Here is a 24,935-nt window from a genome sequence, read left to right on the forward strand (position 1 = left end):
GGCAGGAAGGCCGACCCCCTGCTCCCCTGTCGTTTCGTGCACTCACTTGTCACCTCCCTCTGGGCCAGCCCTGGACACAGCCGTTTCACAGACCCTCCAGTGCCCTCAGGTGACCCCAGGTGCCCAGGACCCCGTGCGCATGCTCAGAGCCCTCAGCAGCTCATCCACGGGGCTCTGCGATTGTCCATCCCAGTTCATGCTTCATTCGCCAGGGATTTACCGGTGCCCAGCGTCAGCTGGCAGCAGGGGGCAACAGGGGCCATAGGGCAGGAACGGTGGAGCTTGGAGCCCACCTGTCCACCCGCCCGTGAGCTCCTTAGGGTCACGGGACACACACCTGACCCGCGGCAGAACCGGCCCCTAGAGGAAGGTCCCATGGCACGCCCTCAGTCACTCACCAGCCCGTCAGTTCCCCAGGCTGCAGGCATCCTGCCTGGCTCCCTGCCCTCAGACCGTGGACCACCCCCCCCGGCCGGCCTCAAGCTTTCTGGTGCTGACATGCACATGGTGCTGACATGCACGTGGTGATGCAGTTGGTCTGGGTTCTGCATTCCAGCCAGCTCCCAGGGATGCTGCTGCCGGAGGTCTGAGGGACCACACGCAGTCCAACTCACAGTCAGGAAATCTGACAAACGCCTCGGGCAGGGTTAGTGCACTGCTGCCCGCGGACGTGGGGACTGCAGAGGCGTTCCCCCTGAAGATGACGCTAGCAATGAGAATTCGGGGGTTGGGGTAACGGTGACATACTTATTCAGGAGCAGGACACAGAAATTGTCTAAAAGCCAGCTTGCTGTTGTAGCTCGATCCTTCAGTCGTATCTGACTCTTTGGGAACCCCATGAACTGTAACCCGCCAGGCTTCTCTGTCCTTGGAGTTGCCCAGGCAAGAATGCTGGAGCGGGTTGCCATTTCCTTCTCCAAGGGTTTCCCTGCAGGCTCAAGTGGTAAAGAATCTGCCTGCAATGCAGGAGACCCAGGTTCGATCCCTCAGTCGGCAACATTTTTCTGGAGAAGGAAATGGCAACCCACTCCAGTATTCATGCCTGGGAAATCCCATGGACAGGACAGTCCATGGGGTTGCAGAGAGTTGGACATGACTGAGCAACTAAAACTTCTCCGAGGGGGTCTTCTGGACCCAGGGATCCAACCCACGTCTCCTGCATTGCAGGTGGATTCCTTACCACTGAGCTCCCTTCGAAGAGTCAGTTTGCCAAGTTGCTATTGCTTTCAGGAAAAGAGAAGGCCTCTGGTGACACCTTCCAGGGTCTGCCACTACAGGAAAAGAGCTGGAAAGGCACTGGGGCTCAAGTCATCGCCACGGCCCCTGATCCTGGGTCCAAGGAGGGGGTGAAGGAGCAGCTCCTCCCAGAGACGGTGGGGACCCGAGGTGCGGCCTGAGGTCTCCTGGTGACAGCACCTTCCCTGCGTGACATTTGTGGTGACCGCCCAGCGCTGTCAGTTCAGCTCAGTTCAGTTGCTCAGTCGTGTCCGACTCTTTGCGACCCCATGGACGGCAGCACACCAAGCCTCCCTGTCCATCACCAACTCCTGGAGCCCACCCGAACCCATGTCCATCGTGTCAGTGATGCCATCCAACCATCTCATCCTCTGTCATCCCCTTCTCCTCCTGCCCTCAATCTTTCCCAACATCGGGGTCTTTTCAAATGAATCAGTTCTTCGTATCTGGTGGCCAAAGTATTGGAGCTTCAGGTTCAGCATCAGTCCTTCCAATAAACACCCAGACTGATCTTTAGGATGGATCTCCTTGCAGTCCAACACCACAGTTCAAAAGCATCAATTCTTCGGCGCTCAGCTTTCTGTGTGGTCCAACTCTCACATCCGTACATGACTACTGGAAAAGCCATGGCTTTGATTGGACAGCAGTGACCGAAAGCAACCTGGGTCCGTCTGACCGTCTCTGAAAGACGCGCGAGCGCCACCTGGTGGTGTGGTCACGACACAGCGGGCCACAGCCTCTAAAATCAGGGCATCAGTCCCTGGAAAACACCCCCTAACTCTATTCCTCCCTTCCGAGGTTAATTCTGTGGATGTTCGTTATCTCCAAGGTGTAGCCGTCACCCCTGAAACTCCAGATAAAGAAAGGAAAGGGCTGTGGGGTTTTCCCTGACCTGAGCATAAGACTGTAAACAAAGCACGAAGTTTTGAGGCCTCCCGAGCTCAGTCCACGCCAGACACTCAGAGCGTTATGTGCAAGACGTCTGCTGAGTTAAGTCCAGGGCGTCTGGCCCTCTGAGCAGGGCTCCCTGGGCCCACCTGGGAGGCTGGGAGGGCTGGAGGGGGTGGGTCTGGAGAGAAATAATACCCTTTCTCTTCCTTAGCCACCCTAATGGAGCCATTTGGCTGGATTTGGTGCATGCATGCATGCATTCATCCATTCATCATTAATGAGCACACCCTCTTGAGTGTTCCAGAGCTCACGTTATGCTCCCAGCAGTGAGTGAAGCAGGCTCTGGCTCTCACGTGTTTGCAAGCAAGTGAACGGGAGACGGGGGCTAAGTGAGAAAGGACCCGGGTCAGGGTGGGGTGGGCGAGAAGGAAAAGGAAGCAGGAAGCAGGCTCTGAAGTGTGTGGGGGTGGGGGGTGGGCACAAGTGAGGCGGGGAGTCAGGGAGGGTCTCTCTGAGAAGGTGAGGTTAGAACCTGCCTGCACAGGGAAGCCGTGAGCCATGGAAATCTAAGGGGGAGAGTGTCCCAGGCGGAGAGGACGTGAGTGCTAAGTCCTTGCAGGGAAAAGGCAACGTGGAGAAATCGAGGGTGTGCTGGGACGTCCAGAGCTAAATCTGGGCAGCCCTGGATGAGCTGGTCACTCTGACTGTGGCCAGCAGCCAGGAGAGGGTGAGGGGTCAACACAGGGGCCCATGTGAGAGGCAGTGTTGGGGGGGTGGTTGGAGGTGAGGACCCAGCAGCTCCACAGTGTGGGCCTGGGCTTATACAGGCACCTGTGGGCTCTTCCTGCCCCACACTCCAGAGCCGCCTGTCTTCACTGTCTCTATGGACCCCAGATGGAGGCCTACTTCTCATGAGTGGCGTATGCTGTATGCACTAAAGCGAAACTGAAGAGCTGAAGGTTACACGGTGAAAGCAAACAGGTAAACTCTGCTCTTCAGCCACCTTCTCCTCCAAGGCTCCCCCAGGGGTCTCCAACACACAGCTGGGACGAGTCCCCGTGAGAGCCTCTTCCCCCTTCTTGCCTTCATTGAGCCACGTGGTAAACTCCTATTCATCCTTCAAAACCCCAGTCTATCTTTTTTGAAGACTTTTCTTGCAACACTCATGCAGAAAATCCCTCCCTTCTCTCTGCCCTCTCAAGCTCTGAACACACCTCTAAAATTAAATGTACCCATCTATCTTGTTACTAACAAACTGGCAAACTGTGGGACATTCTGAAAGAGATAGGACTATGAGACCACCTTACCTGCCTCCTGAGAAATCTGTATGCAAGTCAGGAAGCAGCAGTTAGAACCGGACATGGAACAACTGAGTGGTTCCAAATTGGGAAAGGAGTACATCAAGGTTGTATATTGTCACCCTGATTATTTAACGTATATGCAGAGCACATCATGAGAAACCCTGGGCTGGACGAAGCACAAGCTGGAATCAAGATTGCCAGGAGAAATATCAATAATCTCAGGTATGCAGATGACACAACCATTGTGGCAGAAAGCAAAGAAGAACTAAAGAGCTTCTTAATGAAAGTGAAAGAGGAGAGTGAAAAACTTGGCTTAAAACTCAGCATTCAGAAAACTAAGATCACGGCATCCATTCCCATGACTTCATGTCAAATAGATGGGGAAACAATGGAAACAGTGAGAGACTATTTTTGGGGGCTCCAAAATCAGATGGTGACTGCAGTCATGAATTAAAAGATGCTTGCTTCTTGGAAGAAAAGCTATGACAAACCTAGACAGCATATTAAAAAGCAGAGACATTACTTTGCCAACAAAGGTCTATCCAGTCAAAGCTATGGTTTTTCCAGTAGTCATGTATGGATGTGAGAGTTGGACCATAAATAAAGCTGAGCATTGAAGAATTGATGCTTTTGAACTGTGGTGTTGGAGAAGACTCTTGAGAGTCCCTTGGACTGCAAGGAGATCCAACCAGTCCATCCTAAAGGAAATCAGTCCTGAATATTCATGGGAAGGACTGATGCTGAGGCTCAAGCTCCAATACGTTGGCCACCCGATGTGAAGCACTGACTCATTGGAAAAGACCCTGATGCTGGGAAAGATTGAAGGCAGGAGGAGGAGGGGGCGACAGAGGATGAGATGGTTGGGTGGCAACCCTGACACAGTGGAGATGAGTTTGGGTGGACTCCAGGAGTTGGTGATGGACAGGGACGCCTGGCGTGCTGCAGTTCATAGGTCGCAAAGAGTCAAACACGACTGAGTGACTGAACTGAACTGACTACATATAAAGTAGATGAACACTGAGGACTTACTGGCACAGGAAACTATACTCAATATCTTATAATAACCTATAATGGAAAAAATATGAAAAAGAACTAAATCACTTTCCTGTATACTTGAAACTAATACAACATTGCAAATTGACAATGCTTCAGTTAAAACTAATTAGAAAATTAATTAAAATTTTAGAGGAATATTTCCTTTTTCCATTCTCTGTATGATTAGAGTTATCTATCCTTTTATGTTTAAGAAAGCACACGGTGAAAACACTTCATTTTTTCCATCTAGTATTTCTTTTTTACGAAGCCTTTTAAGTACTAATTTAGTTTCTTTAACAGTTATAAGATTATTCAGGATTTTCTATTTCTAGTTAAGCCATTTTTTTGAAAGTTTCATTTTTTTAATAAATTTGTTTAATTTAGATTTTCTAATTTACTGGTATAAGTTTGTATATTATAAAATAAGTTTATATTTATTATATTTTCATATCTCCACATACCTTTATGTATACGTTTTGATTCCTAACACTACATTTATGAAGGAGGAAATGGCAACCCACTCCAGTATTCTTACCTGGGGAATCCCACGGACCGAGGAGCCTGGCAGGCTACATAGAGATGGACATGACTTACTGAGCATGCACACACACACACTCTTCATTTAAATTATCTTTCTTTTCAACTGTGTTAATCTCATTAGTGGTTGGTCCATTTCATTAATCTTCCAAGAATCCACTTAATCCTTTTTGTTACATTATTGTTTTCTCTTTCATTACCTTTTGCTTTCATCTTTATTGTCTCTTAACCTCTTTTTCTTTGGATTGTTTCTGTTACTTTCTCCCCTTAAAGTGCAGGTTTGTCTCATTCAGTTCCTGTCTCCTTTTTCTTTTCTAATAAATTCAGAATTAATTTTCTAAGAGTCCCTTTAGTTTCATCCCACAAGTTTTGATTTGTCGTTTTTAAATTATGGTTCGATTCTAAGAGTTATCTAACCATGATCTTGGATCACTAACTGACAAATTATTTAGACGTGACTTTATTTCCAAAAGCGCAACATCTTATTAGTCTTGCTTGTTATTGACTTCTGATTCAATTTCATGACAGCTGGAGAATGTGGACTGAACGACAGTTCTTTGGAATTTATCAGCCCTGTTTGCTGATTTTGTGCATGGCCGACTTAATAAACACTCTGCATGTGCTTAAGAAAGCCACCCCAGCCCCTGGATGCAGTGTTTGACACACGTTCAAGATATTAACTAAGCTTTTCATTGTTTTCTTTATATAGATACATGTATTCTTACTGGTTGCTTGTCTGTTACTGATAGAGCCTTCATTACATTGGTGAATGTATCCCCTTCTTCTTGTTCTATACTGCAATATGTTATTGTGTGTTCAGATGCTCAGCTGTGTCCAGCTCTTTGCGACCCCATGGACTGTAGCCCGCCAGGCTCCTGTGTCCATGGGATTCTTCAGGCACGAATACTGAAGTGGGTTGCCATGCCCTCCTCCAGGGGGTCTTCCCAACCCATGGATTGAACTTGCATCTCTTATGTCTCCTGCTTTGGCAGACAGATTCTTTACCAGTAGCATCACCTGGGAAGCCCAAAATATGTTATTAGATGTATGTTAAGTTAACATGTTTATATCTTCTGAGTAGAAACATTTATCATTTTGAAGTGATCCTTTCATCTCTTGCAATAATTTTGACTTTAGTTCAGTTTATCACTTATTAATATAGATACCCAAGTGTTCTTTTGGATACTCTTTGCCTAATATACCTACTATTATTATTTTTCTTCAAACTTTCTGTGCTCTTCTGTTCAAGATATGCCTCTTTTAAATAGGATTCCATTGAATTCTTTAAAAACTCAGTAGAACCATCTTTGCCTTTTTACTAGGGAATTAGTTGAGCGCTCAAGGTCAGAGGTTAAGGGGCGGGTTATAAACTTTTCTGTTCACATACTCCTTAAAAAGGTGGGCAAAGTATTAGGCCTCTCATATAGCTTTAATTTGACATCTAGCATGTTTATCATAAGCTAAGTAACTACAAAAGATTTTTTTACATATTCTAAATATTGACAATAGCTATTAAATGATTACATGATTCATTTAAATATATTTCATGAAACATAAATATATAAGAATTACTCTATAAAAATATTCTTCTTAATTCTATAAGAATTCTCATAGAATAAGTGTTATTTTTATAAATACATAAATAGTGGTAGAGTGAGTATCAATATAACTTGTAACTCAATCCTTTAAACTTCTTTAGAGTCACTTGTTTTAAAAGTTACACATTGATTAATCATCAAAAAAATATTTTAAAAGATCCATACACTGAGACACGAGTTAAATCTTGTTCTAGTTTTGTTAAAAGCAAACCCTGAGAAACCAGGTCCTTACAAAAGGATGTGTTACTCTCACTGAGTCTGAGTTCATACCACTCATCACACAACAGTCCAATAAACAAGAGAGGAGCTGCTGGGGCAAGGATCAGTGACTGCATTCAAAAAGCCAGCAGACCGAGGAGAAGGTGGACTAGTGTCCCAAAGAACATCTTATGCAAGCATTCGGGCTTCTTTTATACTAAAAGGGGAGGGAGTATGGCTGGTTGCTGCAAACTTCTTGATGTCAGAATCTTTTGTTCTTGCAGCTGTCAGTGTATGCCTGGTCACAGTGTTCCTCTAAACCTCCAACAAGACAAAGGGTGTTTCCTCTCCTACAACTTTTTACCTCTCTGTGAATGAAAAAGCGCTATACCTTTGAAGGTCAGAGCCCGGAGAGTGGGCTATCCTGTCTATTTCAGGCTATAGGCAACATGCTTAACTTGTAGCAAAAGCAGTAAAATACAAAAGTTAAAGTAAAAAAAACCGATCCAGCATGAAGTCAGATTTGTACTTCTCTGTTACATTACTAGTCCTTATGAAAGTGCAAGTGTTAGTCACTCAGCCATGTCTGACTCTGTGACCCCATGAACCCCACCAGGCTCCACTGTCCATGGAAGGCTCCAGGCAAGAATACTGGAGCGGGTTGCCACACCCTTCTCCAGGGGATCTTCCCGACCCAACTACATTTTCAGTTTCAAAGAATTTTACAAGGGTGCTGGAGCAGATGATGTTATCAAAACTATTACCAATAGTATCTAATGCTATTAACTAGTATCAAGTTAATTACACGACAATAAAATAATCAAAATTAATTATACCAGTTCCTCTTGTAGTTAGGAGCATCTCTTTTAGCCCATTTTCCAAAAACTTTTAGAAAAATACAAATATTACCCATTTCAATACACCTTTTCAAAGGAAAGTTGAATAGGGTATTCAGTAATTAAAAAGTTGGCAAAATTTAATGCAAATGCTTCCGCTGTAAGTCTGCATAATGTTGAAGAAACTCTAAAACACTGTCTTACCTCTGATAGATGCTGTGTGTGTATGTGTGTGCGTGCTAAGTTGCTTCAGTCATGTCCAGTTCTTTGCAACCTCATGGACAGTAGCCTGCCAGGCTTCTCTGTCCACGGGGATTCTCCAGGCAAAAGTACTGGAGTGGGTTGCCATGGCCTCCTCCAGGGGATCTTCCCGACCCAGGGATCAAACCCACATCTCTTTCTTTTTTTTTTTCTGGGGAGAAGACATGTTTATTGGCATTGTCTTTCAATTTTAAATACAAAAATAAAATAGAAGCCTCTCCAGAATTTCAAAAATAAAATAGGAGCACCTCCAGAATGTCAATAAAGGCAATTCTATAAATAACACTTTGGGTAGGAGGTGGGGAACCCTCCTCCCCACTTCCAGTCTTAGACACTGCCCCACATATCTTCCCCTCCACCTGAGCTTGGGAGAGAGCATGAATAAGTAGTGGAACAAAGATGCTGCAGAGAAAGAGAAAGCAACTTTCCCCAAAAATGAGTCTGTTTCCCGCCCCCCACAAGGGTTAGGGAAAGTGCATTGTGGGAAATCCATCGCCCTCTATCCCAGTCTTGGAAAGAAAGGCAAGTGGATGAGAAGGAAAACCTCTATCCCACCTGGAGAGGTAGAGGCCCCTCCCATCTTCTCACCAGGGGGCAAGATGGCGCACAGCACTGGAGACCCTTCCCTCCAGGGGCTGCTTTATCACCAGGGGCCCAGGCTGAGCAGAAGCAACATCCCCCCAAATGTGGTCCACCAGGGGTTGCCCACCAGCCCTCCCCCAGCCCCGCCCCGAGTCACCAAGGTGGAAAGATGGAAGGCAGGGCTGGAGGTGTTGAGCACCGAGTCAGTCGAGTAGGTGGGAGCAGGGAGCTGATCCTGCGGGGCGGGGGCCCGCACCAGGAGCCGGAGGAAGGCATGGGTCAGGGTCATCGTGCTGGCTTCTCCATCCTTTGCAGTCACCATCACCATCACCACGGAGTCGGAGGCGGCTATGTCTGGTACCTCGAGCCACAGGCGCCCCCAGGCGGACTCGTTCTCTTCCAGGTGAACCCTTCCTCCTGGCCCTGGGAGATCCCTGCAGGGTTTCTGATCCAGAAACTGCTGACCTCCCCGTGGATCTGGACCGTGACCTTCCGGAGTAGTCCATCCACCCTGAACACAAGTGGCCTCTCAGCTGCCATAACATGGGGCTCCAGGGGAAGGGTCACCTTGAGGGGGTAGGACCAAAAAATGGGGGAGAAGATAAGACATGGGATGAGGTGGGAACAAAGGCAGGAGAGAGAAAGGTAGAGACAGAAAGACCCACATCTCTTATGTCTCCTGCATTGGCAGGCCTGTTCTTTAACATGGGGGCCACCTGGGAAGCCCCTCTGATAGATGCCACCTTCTCTCAAAGATGTCCTGATGCTGTGCTAGAAGTGGACATCCTTTCCTTCTCATCCTTAAAATCAAGCAGATGGTCCACAGAGACACCAGCAGAAGACAGGGCTCCTCAAGACCAATGGCGTTAATGCAGAGAGAGCAGAATTCCCAGTGCCTGGCCGGCATCAGGAAGTTTCCATCTCAAGGGTGCAGAACGTGCAGAGAGGGTGCTCGGACCCAGTGGGCCCTGGAGCATGACTTCTCTCAAGGCCGGATTTTTTAACACCAAGAAACAGACAAGGCGTGGACTCCTGTGTGTGTGTGTGCATTTGCTTGTTGGGAGACAGGAGACGTTACCATCCAAGAGTCTTTGTTTCATCCTCAAGGGGACAGTGCGTGCTGTGGCCATAGAAGGTAATGAAAGGGGAAAGACAACTAAAGGGAACTTGATGTTCTGTGCGCTAAGCCGCTCTGCAAGAGATTGGATGCAGAGCATCACCGCTGAGCTGGAGCACCTGTATCTGGCGCTCCCTGCCCAGGGCGGGGCTTGCAGACCCAGGGTGGTGCCCGGTTACAAGTGAATGCATCAGCTTTGACATTTTTTACCACCCCATTTTACACCTCAGGAGGCCCCTGCACTCTGGGGCAGTGATTGATTCCGGTGAACTGTGGCCATTCTTGGTCAAGGGCAAGGGGATCCATCTCGGGAAAAAAAGGGGAGCGGGGAAGAGACTGCAGGTGCGTGCCAGGCAGATTCGTTCGGGAAAGGCTACCTGGACTGTGAGACTCTGCAGAGATGCTGCTCCCCGCCTGCCCCCAGTGGACAGAGGACTCACTGGGGGTCCCCTAGCCATCTCCACTTCCCCTCCCAGTCCCTCTGCCTGCCTCTTGGCACTTCTCTTTCCTTCCAGCTTTATCTGTACCGACGCCTACCTTTTTATCCTGTATCCAGCATTTTAAGTATTTCAGAGAGGGCTGGTTTTCTGGTTGCTTACACAGACAGACACAGAAGTGCTTGGATAGCTTTACAAAAGGTTTTGAATCTCTACTGGGTAAGGAAGGCTAAAGAAGCCAGGAGTGTACCAACTGGAATCCTGACGTCTCAAACTTGACCAAGCATCACCCTGTCCCCAGCACCCCACCATGGGTCGAGGGTGACTGTGGTCCCCGCACTGGCTTGAGCTGGAGACCACTGGCTCCTGTGAGCCTCCCCAGTGAGGAAGCTGAGGATCTAGCTAGCGCCTGCGCCCAGGGAGGTCCCGGGCCATCGTGAGCACATGCTCCCCCACCCTCCAGATGTGTCTCCCATCCTTCTCTGCTTTTCCCCTGGTTTATTCTGCCTCTTTTGTCTTTCTCAAGCTCGCCTTATTTCCAGTCTCATCTTCTCGGCTACATCTCAGACCCACCTAGACCCTGACAGCATCTCTAGCAGTTGGGGTCGCAGAAGATTTGCCCCAGGGGTGAGGGGACGGTCCCTGTCCCACATCTCCACTTAGAACAAGGTCTCTGCTGCCAGTAAGGGGGTCCTGAAAGCTGGAGCTGACTCTTCAAGAGTCACACCTTTCAGGTTCACTACTGTGACTCCTCTGGTGCCAAGTTCATGGTCAGGAATGCAACCTCACAGCCCATTTCTCATGAGGAACAGTGTGATCTGACCATGCTACCATTTTCAGGAGTGCCTGCAAAAAGAAAAAAAAACCAGGGATGGCCTGGAACTCTTCTTGAAGCTCCACCTGTGGCTCTGAGAACCTCCGAGAACCAAGTTTTAACCAACGGGCCCTGACAAAGCAGGGACGTTTTTGAGGCTGGGAAACTGGATCAAAACACATCTCCTTTGGGAAAAATTTAAAAAAGAGTAAGGAGTATTCCCAGCTCGATTTCCAGCTAATGTTAACACTGGAAACAGATTACTCACTTGAGGAGCAAGAACAGGGAATTTAATGTTTTAAAGCATGCGAGCCAACATGTCTGTAGAGATACTTAAGGTCTGGGGGGAGGCAGAATGGAAAGTTGGTTGCCCTGAGGATTGAGGGTCCAGGTGAGCCCCAGGCTCTGTCACTAGCTGGTAGGATCACCAAGGTCAAGCGGTCACTGCCTCTGTTTCCCCATCCAGCACAGAAGGAGTGGGGCCCCCTCTGAGGCTCCTTGCACCCCTAATGAGTCAGGATTCTGTGCCACAGAAAACTCCTTTGGCCTAAATGCTTTGGCCACCTGATGTGAAGAGCTGACTCATTGGGAAAGACCCTGATGCTGGGAAAGATTGAGGGCAGGAGGAGAAGGGGACGACAGAGGGTGAGATGGTTGGATGGCAACCCTGACACAGTGGAGATGAGTTTGGGTGGACTCCAGGAGTTGGTGATGGCCAGGGGGGCCTGGCGTGCTGCAGTCCAAGGGGTCACAGAGAGTCGGACACGCCTGAGTGACTAAGCAATAGCAACAGCAGCAGCAACCCTCCCCTCCCCTGAGTCCTGCCGCTGGTGTCTGCATTGCCTTGGGAATGAGCGCAGCATTTGGGTACATTTTCTCTTTCCACTCATTCTATAGACAAAGCAAAAAAAAAAAAAACCCTATCACCACTGTTCTCCCCATATCTGCAGGGCTTTTCAAACCATCAGAAAGTTGCACACAAACATCACTTCCCCCAGCTTGCTGCAACATTTTAGCAACCGAGAAGCTCTTCTCTAATGTTCTGCGTTGCAGATGTTTTAGGACCCATGTTAAATGGCTGTGCAGCAGCAGAAACTTGATAGAGACCCTCGCATACGTGCAAAGACATTTCCAAGGGATCTCGGCTTTCTCATCCAGACTAAATTGCAATGTCATGCGTGTCTTTAGGGTCCAAGTGCTTCTGACCCTCCCTTGAATTCACTGTGTGTTCCTCCCATATGCTTATGATGTCCTGATCTCACTTTTATTTTCCACTTAGTCCCTAAAATGAGTGTCTCTGCCAGGCCATGGCTGGAGTGAAATCAGTTCAATGGGCCCTGACTGCACATGGCCATGTCCTCTGCCCCCACCACGCTCAAAGCAATTCTGTTCCATGTGTGATCAAGTGATCAGTAAATATTTACAGAAGCAGGAAACTTGTTTTAGGATAAAAACACCCAAGCTAGAAAAATGAGTCTCAGAGCACGAGTCCAGCCCGGCCACGGTGTGGTCTACTTGGACGGCCAACAGACCTGAATCCAAAGCCTCCACTCCAAACTGAAGCACACGCATCACCACATAGAAAACAGAGAGCCAGTGGGAACTTGCCGTATTTCTCAGGGAACTCAAACATGGGGCTCGGTGACAACCTAGAGGGGTGGGGTGGGGTGGGAAGTGGGAGGGAGGCTCGGGAGGGAGGGGACGTATGTATACCTGTGGCTGATTCATGCTGATGGATGGCAGAAATTAACACAATTCTGCAAAGCATCCCTCCCTTTAAAATTCCAATTTTAATTGGAATTAAATTAATTCCTCCAATTAAAGATGCTATATATACATATATATACATACATATATATACATATATATATATATATATATTTGTTTTTTTTTTAATTCTCCACTCACCGCTTCACCAGCTCATGAGACCACCATGTGAAAGACACCATCAGACAAACAGGTCCCCAGAAGAATGGGTGTCACAGGACTTCGTGTTGTAGGGACTTTTCCGAATCAGGGGGTGGTCCAGACGGATCGGTCCTGAGAAATCACCATTTTATTTAACCGTCTTTTCACGATGACCTCACTTAACTATCTTTCCACTAAAAATGATCTGGAAAAAACTGGAGAAGTGTGATTTTTTTTTTTTTTGCCAAGCCCAGGAAATTAGGGGAGCCCCTCTGGTTCATTGTGGTCACCCCGATAAACCCTTGCTGGTGGGCAGGGTCCCTTTAGAGGAAAGAGAAAAGGAGGAGGGGACGAGGCCCTGACGTCCCCACGGAGCTTGGGTGGCTCTCCTGCTGTGGACAGAGAGGAGGGCTCTTCCCGGGGGTGGGGGTGCAGCGCCCCCATCTCAGAACCACCCCCCATCGGATGTGCCCCTCTGGGCCCCACCTGGCTGTGCCCCCCCCCAGCCTCCCCTCTAAGATTCATGGGCCCAGGGCAGGAGCAGAGGTGGAGTGACAGGACACACGTGTCCTCTCTGTGGCCCCCAGCTCATCCAGGGGGTCCCTTGGGCTGTGTGGGTTCACCCAGTGGATACGCCCAAACCTACCCACAGCCCCTCAAGCCCAGGGACACCCACACAGCCAATTCTGCGACTCAGGCCAGCTCGGGCCTTGAAAGAGAACAGGGGAGGGTATTCCCAGCTCCCAGATACCTGGGACCAGCAAGGCCAGCGCAGGTCCCGGGACTGTTGCTCTATTTAGTCACTCAATCATGTCACTCCAGAGAAAGATCTGGAAACACCATGCTTCATCTTCCTGTGGATGTCAGGGTTTGCTCGATGCCTTATTATTCCTTGAACATTTTCAAATACCTTTTGATGCCTGATATTTGAAGAGTCACTCTTCTCTTCAAAGAAAACAGTGTTAATGGCTCAGTCGTGTCTGAGCCCATGGAGAGCAGCCTGCCAGGCTCCTCTGTCCATAGGAATTCTCCAGGCAAGGACACTGGAGTGGGTTGCCTGCCTTCCTCCATGGGATCTTCCCAACCCAGAGATCGAACCCAGGTCTCCCGAATCGCAGGCAGATTCTTTACCGTCTGAGTCACCAGGGAAGCCCAAGAATCCTGGAGTGGGTAGCCTGCAGGGGCCTGGTATTTATGGAGCCCTTGCAAAAGATCAGAAATTCTATTCAGGTTCCCCAGTTAAGGAATGAGGTGGGGGTGGGGGGGTACAAAAATATGTTTACTAAACACATGGACTTATGCCTAGTTGAGGAACTAAGACTTGCGCTCATTTTTTTGAAGGAAAAAGAACAGACAGAATATGAAAAGACCCTAGCCAGTGGTACAGACAATAAATAAGTCAGAATTCCTGAGAAATAAAGCTGGCCAGGGTGCTCAGAAAGGCCTCCTTATGGCATTGGATGGGACTTCGACAGGCAGAGGAGGACCAAGAATGTTCCAGAAGGGAGGAATGTTATGAAGCTGCGGAGGTTGCCACCCCCCACCCCAGTTGCTATCTTTGTGGGGAGCTGACCACAGGTCAGGTAAAATCCATGACATACCTTGTATAGTACCTGGAAGGTATTGTTGTCCTTCTTTTGCAGATAAGGAATCTGTAAAAGAAGGAGGCTCAGAGAGATGCAGTAACTTTCCCCAAGCCACACAGCGAGTGAGATGCAGACCGAGGTAGCTGACTCCCAACAACGACCCTGGGCTGCCCACTTCCTCCGCAGACCCACCTTGTAAGGGGCAGATTGCTCAGAGAGGACCAGAGGGAACTGACCCAGGCCCTCTGAGTCAGCCTCCAGTGGAGTCAGCTTCCCTAAGGGCCGGGCAGGATGGAAGTCACAGCATAGTACACTGCTGTTCTAGAAGGCAGACCCAGCGGACAGGTTGTTTCAGAGCTGAAATGAGCATTTCTTGGTTATTTCACAAATGGGAACATCCTTTTGCATGTCAAGTGCAAAAAGAGATAAATAGACATGTCTCTCCCTCTCGCAGTGCTACAAATCTTGGTAATATTTTTGTGCGTGGTTTGAGGATCTTCAATCTTTATAAGAGTCCAGGGCTGAATTAGCCTCCAGGGACAGAGAGAGACAGGAAGCCAAGCAAGCTACTGCGTTTTCTCCCTGATCCAGGGAGGGTCTTCCTTCCACTTTTTCTGTTAGGGTAATACCACCACTGCAGGAATTGGTGATGGACAGGGAGGCCTGGCATGCTGCAGTCCATGGGGTGGCAAAGAGTCAGACATGACTGAGCAACTGAACTGAACTGAACCACTTTTGTGAAATACAAACTTCTTATCAGATCACTGAATCAGTGAGGTGCAAGGAGCTCCCAGGTTAGATTGTTAATAAAGTCTTTAAATTGTATTTGAAGAACTGCCAGCGAAAATGCAGGTTCAAACTAATAATGGAAAAATGCAGAGATAGTTCGGAGTCCGTTAAACATTTAACTAAAAAGTGAAGTGACTTTTTTCCAAACATGTAACCAAGATTATATGTGTTCGGTCGCTCAGTCATGTCCAACTCTTTGCGACCCCAGCCCTCTGTCCATGGGGATTCTCCAGGCAAGAATACTGGAGTGGGTTGCTGTGCCCTCCTCCAAGGGATCTTCCTGACCCTGGGATCAAACCCGCATCTCTTACATCTCCTGCATTGGCAGACGGATTCTTTACCACTGGCCTCAATAAAGCAGGTGAAAAATAAGGCCATCCTAAGTCTACTCCCCATCTTCATTTAAAAGCAGAGCTGGTTTTTGCCATACATTGACATGAATCAGACGCGGGTGTACCTGTGTCCCCCATCCCGAATCCCTCTCACACCTCCCTCCCCATTCCATCCCTCTGGGTCATCCCAGTGCACCGACTTTGAGTGCCCTGTTTCATGCATCAAACTTGGACTGGTCATCTATTTCCCAATATTGCAAAGTAATTAGCCTCCAATTAAAATAAATTAATTAATTTCTTTTAAAAGCAGAGCTGGGAATGTGGAGGTAAGTGCAGAAAGCGGGTACTGTGTCCAATGCACACCTGTCAAACCACGTAGAATCTCCATGGACTAAAGCCATCCAGCAAAGAGTTGAGAAAGCAAATATGGCTAATGAGAAGCAGGCAGGTGGGTTACCCGGAGTCTGGAAAGGATGGAGCCCATCTGTGCATCGCAGCTGGGCCCCAGGCTGGGGTAGAAGGACCCCCAGTGCATGTCCTGAGCCCTCTCCCCCACTCCCTGCCTGAATCATTTGAGCCCGCGGGCAGATCAGCACAGACTCACCTCCACTCCAGACCCATGGGGTCCATTCTGGATTGTCTGTCTCACCGCGTTCTTTCCTCTTCTATCCATCCATTGATGTATTGAGCACCCGCTCTTTGCAAGGCACGGGGTCAATACTGTGTGAGACAGAAAGCTTACTGGTGAATCCGGCAGGGGAACATTGAGACTGACATGCAAATAGATATGGTTCAAAACAGGAAAAGAGCTGGGAAGCTTGGGACCCCAGCTCAGTCTTCTGCATTCTGGGCCCTGACTGGTGTGAATCACTAGGGACGCTCTTCCTCTTGGCTTTGTCTCCACTCCCTTCTTAGTTCTGAAAAGTTCCAGCTGACGGGGTTGTTGTTTTTGTTTCATAATTTTATTTATTTATTATTTTTGGCTCTTTGTTGCTGTGCGCGGGCTTTTCTCTAGTTGCAGGAAGTGGGGGCTACTCTCTACCTGCAGTGAGCAGGCTTCTCAAGGCAGCGGCTTCTCCCGTTGAGGAACCCGGGTTCTAGGGCACAGGCCTTCAGCAGTGGCATCACGTCGTCTCAATAGCCGTAGCTCCCGGGCTTATTGCTCAGCAGTACGTGCTAATCTTCCCAGATCAGGGATCGAGCCTGTGTCTCCTGCACTAGCAGGCAGATTCTTTGCACCTGAGCTCCCAGGCAAGCCCAGCACTTTGCTTTTTAAAGTTGGTCTTCCACTATACGTCGTGGTCCGTGAGCGGGTTGGAAAAGAATTTCCAGACATGAGACAGAACGGGAGGGAAATAAAGTTTACTAGAATGGGAGATGCTGTCAGAACAGCAGGCCAGCTCAAGGGAGAACCGATGCTGAACACGGGTTCTTAGTCCACTTTTATACCCAGGATACAAGGAGGCAGTGGGATGGGGTCTTGCAGGTCATTTGCTGATTGGACGAGGCACGTACATTGGGTGTGGGAAGAATAGAGCAAATACCTTCTCCCTGTGGGGTTGGAGGGGAGATGGGTTACACTGCTCAGGAGGACCTGAAATCCTTGAACAGTTACAGCGTAGGGGAGGGAAGGACGATCAGGGTCTCGTTTTCCTGTGCATTCCAAGACCCTCCTTAGTTTTATCAGCTCTTTAGACCCTGGGTCACACCACACTATACATTTTCTGATTAACTCAGATCACATCGTGAGTTACTGTGTTCACGTGCATTGTTATATACTCCTGTAATCAGTGTTTTCACAGCGAAGGAGTCGTTAGGAAGTGCAGTGAGTTGTAAAGTGAGATACGGGGCCTCTATGAACCAAGAGATATTCCCAAAACCCACGGCCACCAAGGCTGCGTGAGCGGAGCAGGGCTGTGTCACCCACGAAGGTCTTGGCAGGGGCGTGTAGAGGACGCTCACCGCGTCTCATTGATGCCACGTGGCTGCCTTCTATTCAGTGACGTAGAATAAACACAGGGGATACAAATGTGGCTAACTCAGAATCCAAGCGGCTTCATCTAGAAACAGTCCCTTCCAAAACAGCAGCATGGGGCAACCCCACCAACGGTGACCTCTGACTCAGGACTGCCTCTCTGGGTGGTCCAGACAGACAGCCCCTAGCAAAGGGCTGCAGTCATCCCACAGCCTCCCACCTTGGAAACCCTCGATTCCCATTGTTCTCATCATGCAAGCGTCACAGAGGGCTTTTGCAACCTACAAAAGAATTCCTCTCTAGGTCTCCTTCAATTTCTCCTCCTATATTCCTTAACAACTTCTATGGAGTTGTATAGTGGTGGTGAATTCTGTGGAACAATATTGAACAATTAGTGGAAACTGAGGGGGCAGGTGTTTGCCGGAGGGTAAGAGCCATCCCATCTTCCTCCTGGAAATCTAAGTGCTAGGACGCCTTGGCTCAACACTTCTCAGGTCTCTTCCACCACAGTCATGGACATTTTAATTGCAAAAATTAAATAGAAGTCAAGGAAAGGGAAAAGAGACACAGTTGTTTTAATATTCCCAGTTCTTTTTTTAAAAAAAAATTTTCAACCCCAGTGTAATAAATCTAATAGAATGTGGCTGAGAAATTACAAGAAACAGGGAAGGTAGTTGACTTTCATCATCTTGTCAGGCTGAGAAAGGTCCCTGACATCTACAGTCCAGGACTCAGCACAGTGAAATTGAGACTCTCTAGTCTAAAATTGGGCTTCCTGGGCTCAGAGGTAAAGAATCTGCCTGTAAAGCAGGAGATTCAGAAGACCCGGGTTGAATCCCTGGGTCAGGAAGATCCCCTGGAGGAGGACACGGCAACCCAGTCCAGTATTCTTGCCTGGAGAATCCCTAGACAGAGGAGCCTGGAGGGCTACCGTCCATGGGGTCACAGAGAGTCAGACACGACTGAAGTGCCTGAGCGCACACACACATTCTAAGAGCAGTCGTGGTAAATGCGCGCCGACTGATGATCTGGTTAGGAGAAAATGCTACAGGAGTGAAGTTAGGGGATCCAGAAAGGAAAATAAACCTCTTCTGGTTTTCGCCTCCTAATTTAAAGATTGGCCAGATGACATTCATCCCTTTGAGGCCATGGACCGGTTCTGCAGGTGGATGCCCACCATGTGAGTGCATGAACACTTCCTAGAGGAAAGGCTGGCCGGCTTGCCCCCACCCTCCAGCTCCCCTGAGGACCTCCCTAAGAGCTCCTCAAGCAGCTGACAGAGGTCTGAGCAGGGAACCCGCTACTTGCCAGACAGCAGCCCCAAACTCCACACAGAGCAGCCTGGCCTCGGCCGTGCCAGCCTCCAGCTTCTCAGCAAGCTCTTCCCCTGTGAGCCCTTCCAGCCCTTGTTCCCCGAGTCCTAGCTCCTCTGGGGAGCATTTTAATTCTTGAAAGAGAATGGCAGAGGTCACACTCAAAGCTGCCTCCCCTGCAAGCTCCTGACATATCCCCCCAGGAGTGTCTCAAGATCCCCCCAGGACCATCTCAAGATCCCCCTCCAGGACCGTCTCAAGATCCCCCGCAGGACTGTCTCAAGATCCCCCCATGACTGTCTCAAGATCCCCCCAGGACTGTCTCAAGATCCCCCCCAGGACTGTCTCAAGATACCCCCCATGACTGTCTCAAGATCTCCCCCATGACTGTCTCAAGATCCCCCCATGACTGTCTCAAGATCCCCCCAGGACTGTCCCAAGATCCCCCCGAGGACTGTCTCAAGAGCACCTGTGGGGGTTCTTTACCTCTGAGCCACCAGGGGGGCCCAATAGACCAAGTGATGATTGCAAAGATGACTCACAGCAGATCCCAGGAGGAGGGGGCATGCCACGTCAGGAGGGGGTGGGTATGGGTACCACTAGCAGTGACCAGGGAGAGGGAAACTGTAGCAAAAGCTTTTACTGTGCTTTCCATGGGAGAGTGCACCTTAATAAAGAAAAAAAAAAGAAAGAAAGAATCACGTGTTTTATCGGCAAAATGATTTTATTTGAGAAGAGCAGAAAATTGCGATTGGGGAGAGCAAACTGTGCTGAAGCACACGCAAGTCCAGAGAACAGAGGAGGGGGGTTGAAAGGAGGAGACTGGGGAGGCGCGGGGTCGGTCGCTGGCTATGGGCAGTGGGCGGCTCGTGTCGCGGGGTCAAAGGGAAACCTTGCTTCCTGCAGAGTCTGTAAGTTTCAGGGCTTCCTGACTCCATTCTGAAGGAGGTTTCCTTTATCCCTGTTTATAGAAGGAGGGGCGAGGCAGGCCCCAGATGGGCCAGTCTGGATGATTTCAGTGGACTCTGGGCCCAGAAGCCATCCCTGATTGGTACGGGGCCCTCGGGAGGAATGAGGGCCGGTGAACAAGGGCCTGAGAGCGTGAAAGTCTCAGAGAGGAGGCGGTCAGGGGTAGGGGCTCTGAACTGGTCAGTTTGCGTTTTAAAATCTCTCTCAGGCAAGCTGTTCATTATCGATGGACAAGGCTTTGCAAAACCTAGGAGGGGCAGTCCCTCCAGAATCACCAAGACCCCAAATGTCGAAGAATCAGGACATAGAAGAGAAAAGACACGGTTCATACATTAACTCAGAACCCAGCCACGAAGCAGCCAGTGTTCTGCCCCTCCAGCCAGCCCTGATCCTGAAAGCATGCACATCCCTCGGCCAGGTCTTTAAACTCAACAGAAGACTCTTAAGAAGACGCTCCCCTCCCCCCCCCAAAAAAAAAAAGAAAATCAAAGGATCCAAGGAAATGAGCTGAAAAGAATCACTGGTACGTCAAGGATACTACAAGCATCACATAACAGCCTGGGCTTAACAGGTGGTGCCCTTAGCTGGGAACAAGTTAAGAGCTCAGCGCTGGGCTAGAGACCCGAGTCTTATTCCATCTGATGGAAGACTTGTCTTCCTCCCACTGGGACAGAGGAGGGGAACCCCTTCCCTTCAATCCTGACCCAGGCGCACAGTCTCCGCCACGCTGGGTAAGGGCCACTGTCACCGGGAGTCGGCGCTGACTGCAGACACACCATGACCCAGCATCTCGGCACCTCCTGTTCCCGACTCCCAGGAACTCTGCTCAGCAACTCCAGGGACACCGGCCAGAACATCCCGGCCTCGGTGAGATGAGATGGCAGAGATTAGCCCGAGGAGGAACACAGTGTCGTTGTTTGGGTCCTTCTTGCCTTAAAAGGCAGAGTCAAGTAAATGATGAGGCTCCCAGAACACAGGATCACGCCAGGATAATATTAGCCAGAAGAGGTGGGTAGAAACTGATGGGACGGTTCTGTCACTGCCTGGAGCTCAGGCAGGCTAGAATCTGGATCCTGGGTGGGGATTCGGGGCCAAAGGATGGAGCGTGGGGAGGGTTTACCTGGCCACACCAAGTTGCTGTTCCCATTCCCTCCTTAGAAATATTTGATTCTCCCTTAACATCAAAACCCTGTATTTGCAACATCAGACCCTCCTGGGTTACGTTGCTCACCATAAATGGTTTGGAATGAGCAATGTAGAGATCAGTTGACCTATGTACTTGGAATCAAGACTTGAACATGAATTTAGCCTCAGCAGCCTCTCCTTTCTAACGAGCTGACACATGTTTATGGGGATGTATTCATTTAGAAGATTTGCCTCACGTGCCACACACCAAACCAAACTTTCCACGTGTCGGGAAAGAATCCAAATTTGAAGAAAGGATGCAGGATGGAATGGTGTAAGCAGAAGTGATCTAAGTTCGTTCACGGTTCACTGTCAGTCGAAGAAAGAGGAAATTCCAACAGATCACAAGAACAGCTCTAGATTTCTAAGTCAGGCTGTAAAGGGGGGGTTTTGTTCGTTTTTAAAAATCTATTGCTTATGGTTTTTAAAAAAAAGTCCTTTAGGATCTGTTCTGTTATTTTTAAAGAAAAACACCTGCTTTCTTGACATGTCTCACACCTCACAATTGCCACTTCTGTTGTCCAGCCCTTGCCTTCCCCCAGGAGGACAGTCACCTTTGAGTCTTTCAGAAAATTGACTTTGAGGGAAGGAGGGAGGGCAGGAAGTGTGGCTATTGTTTTGCAGGTATGCCCTTAACCTTAAGAAGAATTTCAAACACGCTCAAAGCATTTCCTTTCTTTCCTTCCATTTTATTGAGTTATGATTGACATGCAGCACTGTGGAAGTTTAAGGTGGAAGTTTAAGGCACATGACCTGACTTACATGTCTTGTGAAACAATATTACCACAATTGGTTTCGTTAACATCCATCATCTCTTACAGATACCAAAAAAAGAAAGATAACTTTTTTCTTCGTAACGAGCTCTTAGGAACTATTCTCTTAACAATTTGAAAATTCTACCCTATGCTGACATTAACTATCCTCATCGTATCCTACCTTACAACCCTAGGACTTGTTTCTCTTATAACTGGAAGGTTGTAACTTAGAACCATCTTCCACCCACTCCCCACTCCCCCACCTCTGAAAACCACAAATCTGATCTCTTTTTCCTATGAGTTTGGTGGCTCTTGTTTTTCTTTAACTCCACACATAAGTGAGATCATGCCGTATTTTTCTGTCTCCAGGCATTTCCTTTTGACAGGTTATTAACAAGGCAGAGGACAGACGAGTCCTCTGAGAACATGGAAGGTGCATCTCTGCAAATTGATGAAATGTCACTCTTGAGGTGTAAAATTAATGAAAAACATAAACAATTAGGAAAAGGCAATAAAAGCGAACTATAGTCAGACCAGGCCCAAGCTACACATAATTTTTCAGGGAAGGAGCTCCAATTTCTGTGCACTCCTGAAATATCAGACAGATTCACAGAGCTAAAGGGGAATCAGGAGGTCACCACGTTCTGCTCCTTTCCTGCGCATGAATCACCCCATTACAAAACTGATCAAGGGTTGTACACATGCCTCTCACAGGCAGGGACGAACCTCAGATTGGGCGACTGAAAATTGTTTAGATAGGTGTCACTGGCTTTGTGCACGCATGCTAAGTCACTTCAGTCATATCCAGCTTTTCTGCGACCCTACAGACTGCAGCCCTCCAGGCTCCTCTGTCCATGGGATTGATTCTCCGGCAAGAATACTGGACTGGGTTGCCATGCCCTCCTCCAGGGGATCTTCATGACCCAGGGATTGAACCCCCGTCTCCCGCGTCTCCTACATTGGCAGGTTCATCACCACTAGCGCCACCTGGGAAGCCCGCTGGCTTTGTACTCTTGGCCAAATCAAGTGCAAATGAGTTGGTATTCTCTCTCTCTAGTAACTGTGTCACCTTCTCTTTACTTTCAGCTTTCTAAACAACTATTTAGGTGCAAATCTGTGGCAAGGGCCGTTCTAGAGACCTAGGTCACCACCCACTGGGACTCCAATGATATCCACAAGGTGCCAGATCAAGCCTTTGTTGACATGTCTAGTTCTCAATGGTAGCATCTTAACCCAGAGAAGGAAATGGCAACCCACTCCAGTATTCTTGCCTCGAGAATCCTATGGATGGAGGAGCCTGGTGGGCTGCTGTCCATAGGGTCACACAGAGTCGGACACAACTGAAGCTACTTAGCATGCATGCACGCATTGGAAAAGGCAATGGCAAACCGCTCCAGTGTTCTTGCCTGGAGAATCCCAGGGACGGAGGAGCCTGGTGGACTGCCATCTATGGGGTCGCACAGAGTTAGACACGACTGAAGTGACTTAGCAGCAGCAGCAGCGGCACCTTAGCCCAGAGCTGGTTTGCAAGTGACAGATGGAAATGTCAAGGCACATTGGTTCTGCTGCCCTGGAAGCCCTCTTGCCTGGTCATCAGGGCCCAGCTCTAGGCAGCCCAGTCCAGAGGCTTCCCCGAGAGAGCCCCTTGGCTGTTTCCCTTGGGCACACTCCCTGGGCTGCTCATTTTAGCTCCGAGTATATGCACCTCCCACTAGACTGTGTTTTCCCCAGGTGAGAGCATTCCCTTTGCAGCTGAAATTAGCACACTGGAAGGGTTCTCAGTGAGAGAAAAGCGGGGTATGCGCTGTCATTTTCTTCTTCAGTTCCCCAGATCTTTACGGGGCACTCAGCATGTCCCACTCCGGGCGCGGTTCCAGAAACATAAAACGGGAATGGTCCCTGCTGTCCCCGCGTTTGTGTCCTATCAGGGAATATGGGCCATTTTAGCAAGAATTGCAGTGAGCGTCTCAAAGCGTGGGTGTGATAGGCAAGAGTGACAGGAAGACCTAACTCAAGGCAGGGGTCCAGAAAGGCCCCCTGACCCCCGAGATCAGTCTCAAGTCAGCCACATGAGAGGAGGATGGGGGTCAGGGAAGGGGAGCAAAGACCTGGAGAGACTGCTGGAAGGATCAGGGAAGCGATTATATTCCAGGAGTGATGGGAAGTCATTGACAGCCTCTAAGCAGTATTCTTGCCTGGAGAATCCCATGGACAGAGGAGGCTAGCAGACAACAGTCCATAGGGTCAACAAAGAGTCGGACATGGCTGAAGTGTGTGAGGACACAGGTACGCACACGTGGGACACAGACATTATCAGATCTGCTTTGTTCCAAGGTCACTCTGTTGACAGAAGGAGACAGAGGCTGAAGGTGAGAGTTGCTGCCGGAGACGACCTGGGTCAGGATGGTGGCCAGGAGGGGATGGAGCATCGGGGAATCCCAGCAATTCCCTGGTGGCTCAGCTGGCAAAGAATCCGCCTGCAATGCGGGACACCTGGGTTCGATCCCTGGGTCAGGAAGATCCCCTGGAGGAGGGTGTGGCAACCCACTCCAATATCCTTGCCTGGAGGATCCCCGTGGACAGAGAAGCCTGGTGGGTTGCAGTCCGTGGGGTCGCAAAGAGTAGGATACAAGTGAGGGGCTAATCACAGCGTCAACCAGAGGTGTTCAGGGAGTGGACGCTGGGGGGAGGGGAGGAGACAATTCTGTCCGGGTGATGGTCCCGGTGCCTGGAATCAGAAAGCTGGGGCGAGGAGCAGGCTTAGAGGAAAAGTGATCCTTCTTGCAGGCGTTCCATCAGAGACACCACCAGGAAGATGCCCAGTGGGCAGGTGAATGCCTGGGTCTGGAGATCAGCTGGAGGTCCAGCTGGAGGTTTGAAGGCCAGCACCACGTGAAATTACATGAGTGAGTGAGACCATCCAGGAGAGAGTGTAGACGAGAGGACGTCGAAGGCCCAGGCCATCCTCCTCATGGCCATGAGGACCTAGGAGCTGGCTGGCAGGAGCTGCTGCAGAGCCCCTCCAATGGGCCACACATAGGAGCTCTAGGACCCCTGCATTGATTTTCACAGGACAAGATCACCTGTCCACCTGTTGCCTGCCCGCAGCAGTGGTTCAGCCTGAGTTTGGGGCTTTACAGAAACCAAATGGGGGGTGAGGTCATCATCCAGAGTTGCCACAGTGTTTTATTTATTTATTTGGCTGCGTCAGGTCTTAGTAGCAGCATGCAGGATCTTCCTCGCTGCTCTGGACTCTCTAGCTGCAGTGCACAGGCTTCGT

General features: G+C 49.2%; 1 protein-coding gene and 1 long non-coding RNA gene across 2 annotated transcripts in view; one reads left to right on the top strand and one right to left on the bottom strand.

Annotated features, from left to right (window-relative positions):
- The window catches only part of KCNJ6 (potassium inwardly rectifying channel subfamily J member 6), a 319,730-nt gene that overhangs the window by 271,165 nt on the left and 23,630 nt on the right, over positions 1–24,935 (top strand). The gene's annotated exons all lie outside the window — the stretch shown is intronic.
- LOC122676097 lies at positions 5,303–16,911 on the bottom strand. Its single transcript, XR_006335421.1, has 3 exons — positions 16,754–16,911; positions 14,773–14,778; positions 5,303–5,314 (listed from the first exon to the last, which is right to left on the bottom strand). It is a non-coding gene; the product is annotated as an uncharacterized LOC122676097 (long non-coding RNA).

The sequence above is a fragment of the Cervus elaphus genome, chromosome 19, assembly GCF_910594005.1.
Source record: "Cervus elaphus chromosome 19, mCerEla1.1, whole genome shotgun sequence".
Lineage (NCBI taxonomy): Eukaryota > Metazoa > Chordata > Mammalia > Artiodactyla > Cervidae > Cervus > Cervus elaphus.